Below are 15,338 nucleotides of genomic sequence, written 5' to 3'. Positions count from 1 at the left end.
CCTGGGAATATTAGCCTCCATTGGGTCACAATGGTTCCTTGCTTCTCTTAACCTCAGTGGTGTCACAATGCATCCCATGCCCTTTTAGGCCACTTGATTTCTCAATGAATCATTTGATTCTTGGCCTTCATGGTGTCATAATGGTTCCTTGCTTCTATAGGTCCCCATGGTGCCACAGTTCATCCGTGGTCCTTTTGCGCGCCCTGGTGTCAAAAGGGATTCTTAGATTGTTAGCCTGCATTGGGTCACAATGGTTCCTTGCTTCTCTTAACCCCTGTGGTGTCACAATGCATCCCATGCCCTTTTAGGCCACTTGATGTCACAATGAATCATTTGATTCTTGGCCTCCTTGGTGGCATTATAGATCCTTGCTTCTATTGGTCCCCGTGCTGTAACAATCCATCCCTGGCACTTTTTATATCCCCTGGTGCCACAAGGGATCATTAGATTGTTAGCCTCCTTTGGGTCACAATGGATCCTTGCTTCTCTTAACCTCTGTGGTGTCACAATGCATTCCAAGCCCTTTTAGGCCACTTGGTCTTACAATGAACCATTTGATTCTTGGCCTACATGGTGTCATAATGGTTCCTTGCTTCTATAGCTCCCCATGCTGTCAGAGTTCATCCGTGGTTCTTTTGCGACCCCTGGTGTCAAAAGGGATTCTTAGATTGTTAGTCTACATTGGGTCACAATGGATCCTTGCTTCTCTTAAACCCTGTGGTGTCACAATGCATCCCATGCCCTTTTAGGCCACTTGATGTCACAATGAATCATTTGATTCTTGGCCTTCATGGTGTCATAATGGTTCCTTGCTTCTATTGGTCCCCGTGCTGTAACAATCCATCACTGGGCCTTTTACGACCCCTGGTGTCACAAGGGACCATTAGATTGTTAGCCTGCATTGGGTCACAATGGATCCTTGCTTCTCTTAACCCCTGTGGTGTCGCAATGCATCCCATGACCTTTTAGGCCACTTGGTGTTGCAATGAATCATTTGAGTCTCGGCCTCTATGGTGTCATAATATTTCCATGTTTTTATTGTGCCCCATGCTTTCACAATTCATCCCTGGCCCTATTACAACCCCTGGTGTATCAATGGATCATTAGATTGTTAGCATGCATTGGGTCACAATGGTTCCTTGCTTCTCTTAACCTCTGTGGTGTCACAATGCATTCCAAGCCCTTTTAGGCCACTTGATGTCACAATGAGTCATTTGATTCTTGGCCTTCATGGTGTCATAATGGTTTCTTGCTTCTATAGGTCCCCATGGTGTCACAGTTCATCCGTGGTCCTTTTGCGCCCCCTGGTGTCAAAAGAGATCCTGGGAATATTAGCCTCCATTGGGTCACAATGGTTCCTTGCTTCTCTTAACCTCAGTGGTGTCACAATGCATCCCATGCCCTTTTAGGCCACTTGATTTCTCAATGAATCATTTGATTCTTGGCCTTCATGGTGTCATAATGGTTCCTTGCTTCTATAGGTCCCCATGGTGCCACAGTTCATCCGTGGTCCTTTTGCGCCCCCTGGTGTCAAAAGGGATTCTTAGATTGTTAGCCTGCATTGGGTCACAATGGTTCCTTGCTTCTCTTAACCCCTGTGGTGTCACAATGCATCCCATGCCCTTTTAGGCCACTTGGTGTTGCAATGAATCATTTGAGTCTTGGCCTCTATGGTGTCATAATATTTCCATGTTTTTATTGTGCCCATGCTTTCACAATTCATCCCTGGCCCTATTACAACCCCTGGTGCCACAAGGGATCATTAGATTGTTAGCCTGCTTTGGGTCACAATGGTTCCTTGCTTCTCTTAACCTCTGTGGTGTCACAATGCATTCCAAGCCCTTTTAGGCCACTTGATGTCACAATGAATCATTTGATTCTTGGCCTCCATGGTGGCATAATAGATCCTTGCTTCTATTGGTCCCCGTGCTGTAACAATCCATCACTGGGCCTTTTACGACCCCTGGTGTCACAAGGGATCCTTAGATTGTTAGCCTGCATTGGGTCACAATGGTTCTTTGCTTCTCTTAACCTCTGTGGTGTCACAATGCATTCCAAGCCCTTTTAGGCCACTTGGTCTTACAATGAACCATTTGATTCTTGGCCTTCATGGTGTCATAATGGTTCCTTGCTTCTATAGGTCCCCATGCTGTCAGAGTTCATCCGTGGTTCTTTTGCGACCCCTGGTGTCAAAAGGGATCCTGGGATTATTAGCCTCCATTGGGTAACAATGGATCCTTGCTTCTCTTAACCCCTGTGGTGTCACAATGCATCCCATGCCCTTTTAGGCCACTTGATGTCACAATGAATCATTTGATTCTTGGCCTCCATGGTGGCGTAATTGTACCAGTTTATACTTGAGCCCCATGCTTTCACAATTCATCCCTGCCCCTTTTAGGCCCATTGGTGTCACAAGGGGTCATTAGATTGTTAGCCTGCATTGGGTCACAATGGTTCCTTGCTTCTCTTAACCTCTGTGCTGTCACAATGCATTCCATGCCCTTTTAGGCCACTTGATGTCACAATGAATCATTTGATTCTTGGCCTCCATGGTGTCATAATAGTTCCTTGTATCTATTGGGCCCCATGCTGTCACAAATCATTCCTGGCCCTTTTACGCCCCCTGGTGTCAAAAGAGATCCTGGGATTATTAGCCTGCATTGGGTCACAATGGTTCCTTGCTTCTCTTAACCCCTGTGGTGTCACAATGCATCCCTTGCCCTTTTAGGCCACTTGATGTCACAATGAATCATTTGATTCTTGGCCTCCTTGGTGGCATAATAGATCCTTGCTTCTATTGGTCCCTGTGCTGTAACAATCCATCACTGGGCCTTTTACGACACCTGGTGTCACAAGGGATCATTAGAATGTTAGCCTTCATTGGGTCACAATGGATCCTTGCTTCTCTTAACCTCTGTGGTGTCACAATGCATTCCAAGCCCTTTTAGGCCATTTGGTCTTACAATGAACCATTTGATTCTTGGCCTTCATGGTATCATAATGGTTCCTTGCTTCTATAGGTCCCCATGCTGTCAGAGTTCATCCGAGGTTCTTTTGCGACCCCTGGTGTCAAAAGGGATTCTTAGATTGTTAGTCTGCATTGGGTCACAATGGATCCTTGCTTCTCTTAACCACTGTGGTGTCACAATGCATCCCATGCCCTTTTAGGCCACTTGATGTCACAATGAATCATTTGATTCTTGGCCTTCATTGTGTCATAATGGTTCCTTGCTTCTATTGGTCCCCGTGCTGTAACAATCCATCACTGGGCCTTTTACGACCCCTGGTGTCACAAGGGATCATTAGATTGTTAGCCTGCATTGGGTCACAATGGATCCTTGCTTCTCTTAACCTCTGTGGTGTCAATATGCATCCCATGCCCTTTTAGGCCACTTGGTGTTGCAGTGAATCATTTGAGTCTTGGCCTCTATGGTGGCGTAATATTTCCATGTTTTTATTGTGCCCCATGCTTTCACAATTCATCCCTGGCCCTATTACAACCCCTGGTGTCACAATGGATCATTAGATTGTTAGCCTGCATTGGGTCACAATGGTTCCTTGCTTCTCTTAACCCCTGTGGTGTCACAATGCATTCCAAGCCCTTTTAGGCCACTTGATGTCACAATGAATCATTTGATTCTTGGCCTCCATGGTGTCATAATAGTTCCTTGTATCTATTGGACCCCATGCTGCCACAATTCATTCCTGGCCCTTTTACGCCCCCTGGTGTCAAAAGGGATTCTTAGATTGTTAGCCTCCATTGGGTCACAATGGATCCTTGCTTCTCTTAACCCCTGTGCTGTCACAATGCATCCCATGCCCTTTTAGGCCACTTGATGTCAATATGAATCATTTGATTCTTGGCCTCCAAGGTGGCATAATAGATCCTTGATTCTATTGGTCCCCGTGCTGTAACAATCCATCCCTGGCCCTTTTTATAACCCCTGGTGCCACAAGGGATCATTAGAGTGTTAGTCTACATTGGGTCACAATGGATCCTTGCTTCTCTAAACCTCTGTGGTGTCACAATGCATTCCAATCCCTTTTAGGCCTCTTGATGTCACAATGAATCATATGATTCTTGGCCTCCATGGTGACATAATAGTTCCTTGTATCTATTGGGCCCCATGCTGTCACAATTCATTCCTGGCCCTTTTACGCCCCCTCGTGTCAAAAGAGATCCTGGGATTATTAGCCTCCATTGGGTCACAATGGTTCCTTGCTTCTCTTAACACCTGTGGTGTCACAATGCATCCCTTGCCCTTTTAGGCCACTTGATGTCACAATGAATCATTTGATTCATTTCCTCCATGGTGGCATAATAGATCCTTGCTTCTATTGGTCGCTGGGCTGTAACAATCCATCCCTGGCCCTTTTTATACCCCCTGGTGCCACAAGGGATCATTAGATTGATAGCCTGCATTGGGTCACAATGGTTCCTTGCTTCTCTTAGCCCCTGTGGTGTCACAATGCATCCCATGCCCTTTTAGGCCACTTGGTGTTGCAATGAATCATTTGAGTCTTGGCCTCTATGGTGTCATAATATTTCCATGTTTTTATTGTGCCCCATGCTTTCACAATTCATCCCTGGCCCAATTACAGCCCCTGGTGTCTCAATGGATCATTAGATTGTTAGCCTGCATTGGGTCACAATGGTTCCTTGCTTCTCTTAACCTCTGTGGTGTCACAATGCATTCCAAGCCCTTTTAGGCCACTTGGTCTTACAATGAACCATTTGATTCTTGGCCTTCATGGTGTCATAATGGTTCCTTGCTTCTATAGGTCCCCATGCGGTCACAGTTCATCCGTGGTCCTTTTGCACCCCCTGGTGTCAAAAGGGATCCTGGGATTATTAGCCTCCCGTGGGTCACAATGGATCCTTGCTTCTCTTAACCTCTGTTGTGTCACAATGCATCCCATGCCCTTTTAGGCCACTTGATGTCACAATGAATTATTTGATTCTTGGCCTCCATGGTGTCATAATGGTTCCTTGTTTCTATTGGGCCCCATGCTTTCACAATTCACCCCTGGCCCTATTACAACCCCTGGTGTCACAATGGGTCAATAGATTGTTAGCCTGCTTTGGGTCACAATGGTTCCTTGCTTCTCTTAACCTCTGTGGTGTCACAATGCATCCCATGCCCTTTTAGGCCACTTGATGTCACAATGAATCATTTGATTCTTGGCCTTCATGTTGTCATAATGGTTCCTTGTTTCTATAGGTCCCCATGCTGTCAGAGTTCATACGTGGTCCTTTTGCGCCCCCTGGTGTCAAAAGGGATTCTTAGATTGTTAGCCTGCATTGGGTCACAATGGTCCCTTGCTTCTCTTAAGCCCTGTGGTGTCACAATGCATCCCATGCCCTTTTAGGCCACTTGATGTCACAATGAATCATTTGATTCTTGGCCTCCATGGTGGCATAATTGTACCAGGTTTTAATTGGGCCCCATGCTTTCACAATTCATCCCTGGCCCTTTTAGGCCCATTGGTGTCACAAGGGATCATTAGATTGTTAGCCTGCATTGGGTCACAATGGTTCCTTGCTTCTCTTTACCCCTGTGGTGTCACAATGCATTCCAAGCCCTTTTAGGCCACTTGGTCTTACAATGAACCATTTGATTCTTGGCCTTCATGGTGTCATAATGGTTCCTTGATTCTATAGGTCCCCATGCTGTCACGGTTCATCCATGGTCCTTTTGCGCCACCTGGTGTCAAAATGGATTCTTAGATTGTTAGCCTGCATTGGGTCACAATGGTTCCTTGCTTCTCTTAACCTCTGTCGTGTCACAATGCATCCCATGCCCTTTTAGGCCACTTGATGTCACAATGAATCATTTGATTCTTGGCCTCCATGATGGCGTAATTATACCAGGTTTTAATTGGGCCCCATGCTTTCACAATTCATCCCTGGCCCTTTTACGCCCCCTGGTGTCAAAAGGGATGCTGGGATTATTAGCCTCCATTGGGTCACAATGGATCCTTGCTTCTCTTAACCTCTGTGGTGTCACAATGCATCCCATGCCCTTTTAGGCCACATGATGTCACAATGAATAATTTGATTCTTGGCCTCCACGGTGGCATAATAGATCATTGATCCTATTGGTCCCCGTGCTGTAACAATCCATCCCTGGCCCTTTTAGGCCCATTGGTGTCACAAGGGATCATTAGATTGTTAGCCTGCATTGGGTCACAATGGTTCCTTGCTTCTCTTAACCTCTGTGGTTTCACAATACATCCCATGCCCTTTTAGGCCACTTGGTGTTACAATGAATCATTTGATTCTTGGCCTCCATGGTGTCATAATATTTCCATGTTTTTATTGGGCCCCATGCTTTCACAATTCATCCCTGGCCCTATTACAACCCCTGGTGTCACAATGGATCAATAGATTGTTAGCCTGCATTGGGTCACAATGGTTCCTTGCTTCTCTTAACCTCTGTGGTGTCACAATGCATTCCAAGCCCTTTTAGGCCACTTGGTGTTACAATGAATCATTTGATTCTTGGCCTCCATGGTGGCATAATAGATCCTTGCTTCTATTGGTCCCTGTGCTGTAACAATCCATCACTGGGCCTTTTACGACACCTGGTGTCACAAGGGATCATTAGATTGTTAGCCTGCATTGGGTCACAATGGTTCCTTGCTTCTCTTAACCTCTGTGGTGTCACAATGCATTCCAAGCCCTTTTAGGCCATTTGGTCTTACAATGAACCATTTGATTCTTGGCCTTCATGGTATCATAATGGTTCCTTGCTTCTATAGGTCCCCATGCTGTCAGAGTTCATCCGAGGTTCTTTTGCGACCCCTGGTGTCAAAAGGGATTCTTAGATTGTTAGTCTGCATTGGGTCACAATGGATCCTTGCTTCTCTTAACCACTGTGGTGTCACAATGCATCCCATGCCCTTTTAGGCCACTTGATGTCACAATGAATCATTTGATTCTTGGCCTTCATGGTGTCATAATGGTTCCTTGCTTCTATTGGTCCCCGTGCTGTAACAATCCATCACTGGGCCTTTTACGACCCCTGGTGTCACAAGGGATCATTAGATTGTTAGCCTGCATTGGGTCACAATGGTTCCTTGCTTCTCTTTACCCCTGTGCTGTCACAATGCATTCCAAGCCCTTTTAGGCCACTTGGTCTTACAATGAACCATTTGATTCTTGGCCTTCATGGTGTCATAATGGTTCCTTGCTTCTATAGGTCCCCATGCTGTCAGAGTTCATCCGTGGTCCTTTTGCGCCCCCTGGTGTCAAAAGGGATCCTGGGATTATTAGCCTCCATTGGGTCACAATTGATCCTTGTTTCTCTTAAACCCTGTGGTGTCACAATGCATCCCATGCCCTTTTAGGCCACTTGGTGTTACAATGAATCATTTGAGTCTTGGCCTCTATGGTGTCATAATATTTCCATGTTTTTATTGTGCCCCATGCTTTCACAATTCATCCCTGGCCCTTATACAACCCCTGGTGTCACAATGGATCATTAGATTTTTAGCCTCCATTGGGTCACAATGGTTCCTTGCTTCTCTTAACCTCTGTGGTGTCACAATGCATTCCAAGCCCTTTTAGGCCACTTGGTCTTACAATGAACCATTTGATTCTTGGCCTTCATGGTGTCATAATGGTTCCTTGCTTCTATAGGTCCCCATGGTGTCACAGTTCATCCGTGGTCCTTTTGCGCCCCCTGGTGTCAAAAGGGATTCTTAGATTGTTAGCCTCCATTGGGTCACAATGGATCCTTGCTTCTCTTAACCCCTGTGGTGTCACAATGCATCCCATGCCCTTTTAGGCCACTTGATGTCACAATGAATCATTTGATTCTTGGCCTCCATGGTGTCATAATTGTTCCTTGTTTCTATTGGGCCCCATGCTCTCACAATTCATCCCTGGCCCTTTTACACCCCCTGGTGTCAAATGGGATCCTGGGATTATTAGCCTCCATTGGGTCAAAATGGATCCTTGCTTCTCTTAACCCCTGTGCTGTCACAATGCATCCCATGCCCTTTTAGGCCACTTGATGTCACAATGAACCATTTGATTCTTGGCCTTCATGGTGTCATAATGGTTCCTTGCTTCTATTGGTCCCCGTGCTGTAACAATCCATCACTGGGCCTTTTACGACCAATGGTGTCACAAGGGATCTTAGATTGTTAGCCTGCATTGGGTCACAATGTATCCTTGCTTCTCTTAGCCCCTGTGCTGTCTCAATGCATCCCATGCCCTTTTAGGCCACTTGGTGTTGCAATGAATCATTTGAGTCTTGGCCTCTATGGTGGCGTAATATTTCCATGTTTTTATTGTGCCCCATGCTTTCACAATTCATCCCTGGCCCTATTACAACCCCTGGTGTCTCAATGATCATTAGATTGTTAGCCTGCATTGGGTCACAATGGATCCTTGCTTCTCTTAACCTCTATGGTGTCACAATGCATTCCATGCCCTTTTAGGCCACTTGATGTCACAATGAATCATTTGAGTCTAGGCCTCCATGGTGTCATAATAGTTCCTTGTATCAATTGGGCCCCATGGTGTCACAAATCATTCCTGGCCCTTTTACGCCCCCTGGTGTCAAAAGAGATCCTGGGATTATTAGCCTCCATTGGGTCAAAATGGATCCTTGCTTCTCTTAACCCCTGTGCTGTCACAATGCATCCCATGCCCTTTTAGGCCACTTGATGTCACAATGAACCATTTGATTCTTGGCCTTCATGGTGTCATAATGGTTCCTTGCTTCTATTGGTCCCCGTGCTGTAACAATCCATCACTGGGCCTTTTACGACCCCTGGTGTCACAAGGGATCTTAGATTGTTAGCCTGCATTGGGTCACAATGTATCCTTGCTTTTCTTAGCCCCTGTGCTGTCTCAATGCATCCCATGCATTTTAGGCCACTTGGTGTTGCAATGAATCATTTGAGTCTTGGCCTCTATGGTGGCGTAATATTTCCATGTTTATATTGTGGCCCATGCTTTCACAAGTCATCCCTGGCCCTTATACAACCCCTGGTGTCACAATGGATCATTAGATTGTTAGCCTGCATTGGGTCACAAAGGTTCCTTGCTTCTCTTAACCCCTGTGGTGTCACAATGCATCCCATGCCCTTTTAGGCCACTTGATGTCACAATGAATCATTTGATTCTTGGCCTCCATGGTGGCGTAATATTTCCTTGTATCTATTGGGCCCCATGATGCCACAATTCATTCCTGGCCCTATTTATAACCCCTGGTGCCACAAGGGATCATTAGATTGTTAGCCGGCATTGGGTCACAATGCTTCCTTGCTTCTCTTAACCTCTGTGGTGTCACAATGCATTCCAAGCCCTTTTAGGCCACTTGGTCTTACAATGAACCATTTGATTCTTGGCCTTCATGGTGTCATAATGGTTCCTTGATTCTATAGGTCCCCATGCTGTCAGAGTTCATCCGTGGTCCTTTTGCGCCCCCTGGTGTCAAAAGGGATCCTGGGATTATTAGCCTCCATTGGGTCACAATGGATCCTTGTTTCTCTTAAACCCTGTGGTGTCACAATGCATCCCATGCCCTTTTAGGCCACTTGGTGTTACAATGAACCATTTGAGTCTTGGCCTCTATGGTGTCATAATATTTCCATGTTTCTATTGTGCCCCATGCTTTCACAATTCATCCCTGGCCCTTATACAACCCCTGGTGTCACAATGGATCATTAGATTGTTAGCCTCCATTGGGTCACAATGGTTCCTTGCTTCTCTTAACCTCTGTGGTGTCACAATGCATTCCAAGCCCTTTTAGGCCACTTGGTCTTACACTGAACCATTTGATTCTTGGCCTTCATGGTGTCATAATGCTTCCTTGCTTCTATAGGTCCCCATGGTGTCAGAGTTCATCCGTGGTCCTTTTGCGCCCCCTGGTGTCAAAAGGGATTCTTAGATTGTTAGCCTGCATTGGGTCACAATGGTTCCTTGCTTCTCTTAACCCCTGTGGTGTCACAATGCATCCCATGCCGTTTTAGGCCACTTGATGTCACAATGAATCATTTGATTCTTGGCCTCCATGGTGGCATAATTGTACCAGGTTTTAAATGGGCCCCATGCTTTCACAATTCATCCCCGCCCCTTTTAGGCCCATTGGTGCCACAAGGGATCATTAGATTGTTAGCCTCCATTGGGTCACAATGGATCCTTGCTTCTCTTAACCCCTGTGCTGTCACAATGCATCCCATGCCCTTTTAGGCCACTTGATGTCACAATGAACCATTTGATTCTTGGCCTTCATGGTGTCATAATGGTTCCTTGCTTCTATTGGTCCCCGTGCTGTAACAATTCATCACTGGGCCTTTTACGACCCCTGGTGTCACAAGGGATCTTAGATTGTTAGCCTGCATTGGGTCACAATGGATCCTTGCTTCTCTTAGCCCCTGTGCTGTCTCAATGCATCCTATGCCCTTTTATGCCACTTGGTGTTGCAATGAATCATTTGAGTCTTGGCCTCTATGGTGTCATAATATTTCCATGTTTTTATTGTGCCCCATGCTTTCACAATTCATCCCTGGCCCTATTACAACCCCTGGTGTCTCAATGGATCATTAGATTGTTAGCCTGCATTGGGTCACAAAGGTTCCTTGCTTCTCTTAACCCCTGTGCTGTCACAATGCATCCCATGCCCTTTTAGGCCACTTGATGTCACAATGAATCATTTGATTCTTCGCCTCCATGGTGGCATAATAGATCCTTGCTTCTATTGGTCCCCATGCTGTAACAATCCATCCCTAGCCCTTTTTATACCCCCTGGTGCCACAAGGGATCATTAGATTGTTAGCCTGCTTTGGGTCACAATGGTCCCTTGCTTCTCTTAACCCCTGTGGTGTCACAATGCATCCCATGCCCTTTTAGCCCACTTGATGTCACAATGAATCATTTGATTCTTGGCCTTCATGGTGTCATAATGGTTCCTTGCTTCTATAGGTCCCCATGCTGTCAGAGTTCATCCGTGGTCCTTTTGCGCCCCCTGGTGTCAAAAGGGATCCTGGGATTATTAGCCTCCATTGGGTCACAATGGATCCTTGCTTCTCTTAAACCCTGTGGTGTCACAATGCATCCCATGCCCTTTTAGGCCACTTGGTGTTACAATGAATCATTTGAGTCTTGGCCTCTATGGTGTCATAATATTTCCATGTTTCTATTGTGCCCCATGCTTTCACAATTCATCCCTGGCCCTTTTACGACCCCTGGTGTCACAAGGGATCATTAGATTGTTAGCCTGCATTGGGTCACAATGGTTCCTTGCTTCTCTTAACCTCTGTGGTGTCACAATGCATTCCAAGCCCTTTTAGGCCACTTGGTCTTACAATGAACCATTTGATTCTTGGCCTTCATGGTGTCATAATGCTTCCTTGCTTCTATAGGTCCCCATGGTGTCACAGTTCATCTGTGGTCCTTTTGCGCCCCCTGGTGTCAAAAGGGATTCTTAGATTGTTAGCCTGCATTGGGTCACAATGGTTCCTTGCTTCTCTTAACCCCTGTGGTGTCACAATGCATCCCATGCCCTTTTAGGCCACTTGATGTCACAATGAATCATTTGATTCTTGGCCTCCATGGTGGCATAATTGTACCAGGTTTTAAATGGGCCCCATGCTTTCACAATTCATCCCCGCCCCTTTTAGGCCCATTGGTGACACAAGGGATCATTAGATTGTTAGCCTCCATTGGGTCACAATGGATCCTTGCTTCTCTTAACCTCTGTGGTGTCACAATGCATTCCATGCCCTTTTAGGCCACTTGATGTCACAATGAATCATTTGATTCTTGGCCTCCATGGTGTCATAATTGTTCCTTGTTTCTATTGGGCCCCATGCTCTCACAATTCATCCCTGGCCCTTTTACACCCCCTGGTGTCAAAAGGGATTCTTAGATTGTTCGCCTGCATTGGGTCACAATGGTTCCTTGCTTCTCTTAACCCCTGTGGTGTCACAATGCATCCCATGCCCTTTTAGGCCACTTGATGTCACAATGAATCATTTGATTCTTGGCCTCCATGGTGGAATAATAGATCCTTGCTTCTATTGGTCCCCGTGCTGAACAATCCATCCCTAGCACTTTTTATACCCCCTGGTGCCACAAGGGATCATTAGATTGTTAGCCTGCATTGGGTCACAATGTTTCCTTGCTTCTCTTAACCTCTGTGGTGTCACAATGCATCCCATGCCCTTTTAGGCCACTTGATGTCACAATGAATCATTTGATTCTTGGCCTTCATGGTGTCATAATGGTTCCTTGCTCCTATAGGTCCCCATGGTGTCACATTTCATCCGTGGTTCTTTTGCGCCCCCTGGTGTCAAAAGGGATTCTTAGATTGTTAGCCTCCATTGGGTCACAATGGTTCCTTGCTTCTCTTAACCTCTGTGGTGTCACAATGCATTCCAAGCCCTTTTAGGCCACTTGATGTCAAAATGAACCATTTGATTCTTGGCCTCCATGGTGTCATAATGGTTCCTTGCTTCTATAGGTCCCCATGCTGTCAGAGTTCAACCGTGGTCCTTTTGCGACCCCTGGTGTCAAAAGAGATCCTGGGATTATTAGCCTAAATTGGGTCACAATGGTTCCTTGCTTCTCTTAACCTCAGTGGTGTCACAATGCATTCCAAGCCCTTTTAGGCCACTTGATGTCAAAATGAACCATTTGATTCTTGGCCTTCATGGTGTCATAATGGTTCCTTGCTTCTATTGGTCCCCGTGCTGTAACAATCCATCACTGGCCCTTTTTATAACCCCTGGTGTCACAAGGGATCATTAGATTGTTAGCCTGCATTGGGTTACAATGGATCCTTGCTTCTCTTAACCCCTGTGGTGTCACAATGCATCCCATGCCCTTTTAGGCCACTTGGTGTTGCAATGAATCATTTGAGTCTTGGCCTCTATGGTGTCATAATATTTCCATGTTTTTATTGTGCCCCATGCTTTCACAATTCATCCCTGGCCCTATTACAACCCCTCGTGTCTCAATGGATCATTAGATTGTTAGCCTCCATTGGGTCACAATGGTTCTTTGCTTCTCTTAACCTCTGTGGTGTCACAATGCATTCCAAGCCCTTTTAGGCCACTTGGTTTTACAATGAACCATTTGATTCTTGGCCTTCATGGTGTCATAATGGTTCCTTGCTTCTATAGGTCCCCATGGTGTCACAGTACATACGTGGTCCTTTTGCGCCACCTGGTGTCAAAAGGGATTCTTAGATTGTTAGCCTGCATTGGGTCACAATGGTTCCTTGCTTCTCTTAACCCCTGTGGTTTCACAATGCATCCCATGCCCTTTTAGGCCACTTGATGTCACAATGAATCATTTGATTCTTGGCCTCCATGGTGGCATAATTGTACTAGGTTTTAATTCGGCCCCATGCTTTCACAATTCATCCCCGCCCCATTTAGGCACATTGGTGTCACAAGGGATCACTAGATTGTTAGCCTACTTTGGGTCACAATGGATCCTTGCTTCTCTTAACCTCTGTGGTGTCACAATGCATTCCAAGCCCTTTTAGGCCACTTGATGTCACAATGAATCATTTGATTCGTGGCCTTCATGGTGTCATAATCGTTCCCTGCTTCTATAGGTCCCCATGGTGTCACAATTCATCCGTGGTCATTTTGCGCCCCCTGGTGTCAAAAGGGATTCTTAAATTGTTAGCCTCCATTGGGTTACAATGGTTCCTTGCTTCTCTTAACCCCTGTGCTGTCACAATGCATCCCATGCCCTTTTAGGCCACTTGATGTTACAATGAATCATTTGATTCTTGGCCTCCATGGTGGCATAATAGATCCTTGTTTCTATTGGTCCTCGTGCTGTAACAATCCATCCCTGGCCCATTTTATAACCCCTGGTGCCACAAGGGATCATTAGATTGTTAGCCTGCATTGGGTCACAATGGATCCTTGCTTCTCTTAACCTCTGTGGTGTCACAATGCATTCCATGCCCTTTTAGGCCACTTGATGTCACAATGAATCATTTGATTCTTGGCCTCCATGGTGTCATAATAGTTCCTAGTATCTATTGGGCCCCATGCTGTCGCAATTCATTCCTGGCCCTTTTTCGCCCCCCCGTGTCAAAAGAGATCCTGGGATTATTAGCCTGCATTGGGTCACAATGGTTCCTTGCTTCTCTTAACCCCTGTGGTTTCACAATGCATCCCATGCCCTTTTAGGCCACTTGATGTCACAATGAATCATATGATTCTTGGCCTCCATGGTGTCCCAATAGTTCCTTGTATCTATTGGGCCCCATGCTGTCACAATTCATTCCTGGCACTTTTACGTCGTCTGGAATCAAAGTGGATCCTGGGATTATAAGCCTCCGTTGGGTCACAATGGATCCTTGCTTCTCTTAACCCCTGTGCTGTCACAATGCATCCCATGCCCTTTTAGGCCACTTGGTGTTACAATGAATCATTTGATTCTTGGCCTTCATGGTGTCATAATGGTTCCATGTTTCTCTTGAGCCCCATGCTGTCACAATTCATCCCTGGCCCTTTTACGCCCCCTGGTGCCAAATGGGATGCTGGGATTATTAGTCTCCATTGGGTCACAATGGATCCTTGCTGCTCTTAACCCCTGTGCTGCCACAATGCATCCCATGCCCTTTTAGGCCACATGATGTCACAATGAATTATTGGATTCTTGGCCTCCATGGTGGCAAAATAAATCCTTGTTCCTATTGGTCCCCGTGCCATAACAATCCATCCCTGGCCCTTTTTATACCCCCTGGTGCCACAAGGGATCCTTGGATTGTTATCCTGCATTCGGTCACAATGGTTCCTTGCTTCTCTTAACCTCTGTGGTGTCACAATGCATTCCAAGCTCTTTTAGGCCACTTGGTCTTACAATGAACCATTTGATTCTTGGCCTTCATGGTGTCATAATGCTTCCTTGCTTCTATAGGTCCCCATGCTGTCACAGTTCATCCGTGGTCCTTTTCCGCCACCTGGTGTCAAAAGGGATTCTTAGATTGTTAGCCGGCATTGGGTCGCAATGGTTCCTTGCTACTCGTAACCCCTGTGGTGTAACAATGCATCCCATGCCCTTTTAGGCCACTTGATGTCACAATGAATCATTTGATTCTTGGCCTCCATGGTGGCATTATTGCACCAGGTTTTAATTGGTCCCCATGCTTTCACAATTCATCCCTGGCCCTTTTAGGCCCATTGGTGTCACAAGGGATCATTAGATTGTTAGCCTCCATTGGGTAACAATGGATCCTTGCTTCTCTTAACCTCTGTGGTGTCACAATGCATCCCATGCTCTTTTAGGCCACTTGATGTCACAATGAATCATTTGATTCTTGGCCTCCATGGTGGCATAGTTGTACCAGGTTTTA

The sequence above is a fragment of the Cinclus cinclus genome, chromosome 12, assembly GCF_963662255.1.
Source record: "Cinclus cinclus chromosome 12, bCinCin1.1, whole genome shotgun sequence".
Taxonomy (NCBI): Eukaryota; Metazoa; Chordata; class Aves; order Passeriformes; family Cinclidae; genus Cinclus; species Cinclus cinclus.
This window is presented reverse-complemented; position numbering follows the sequence as displayed.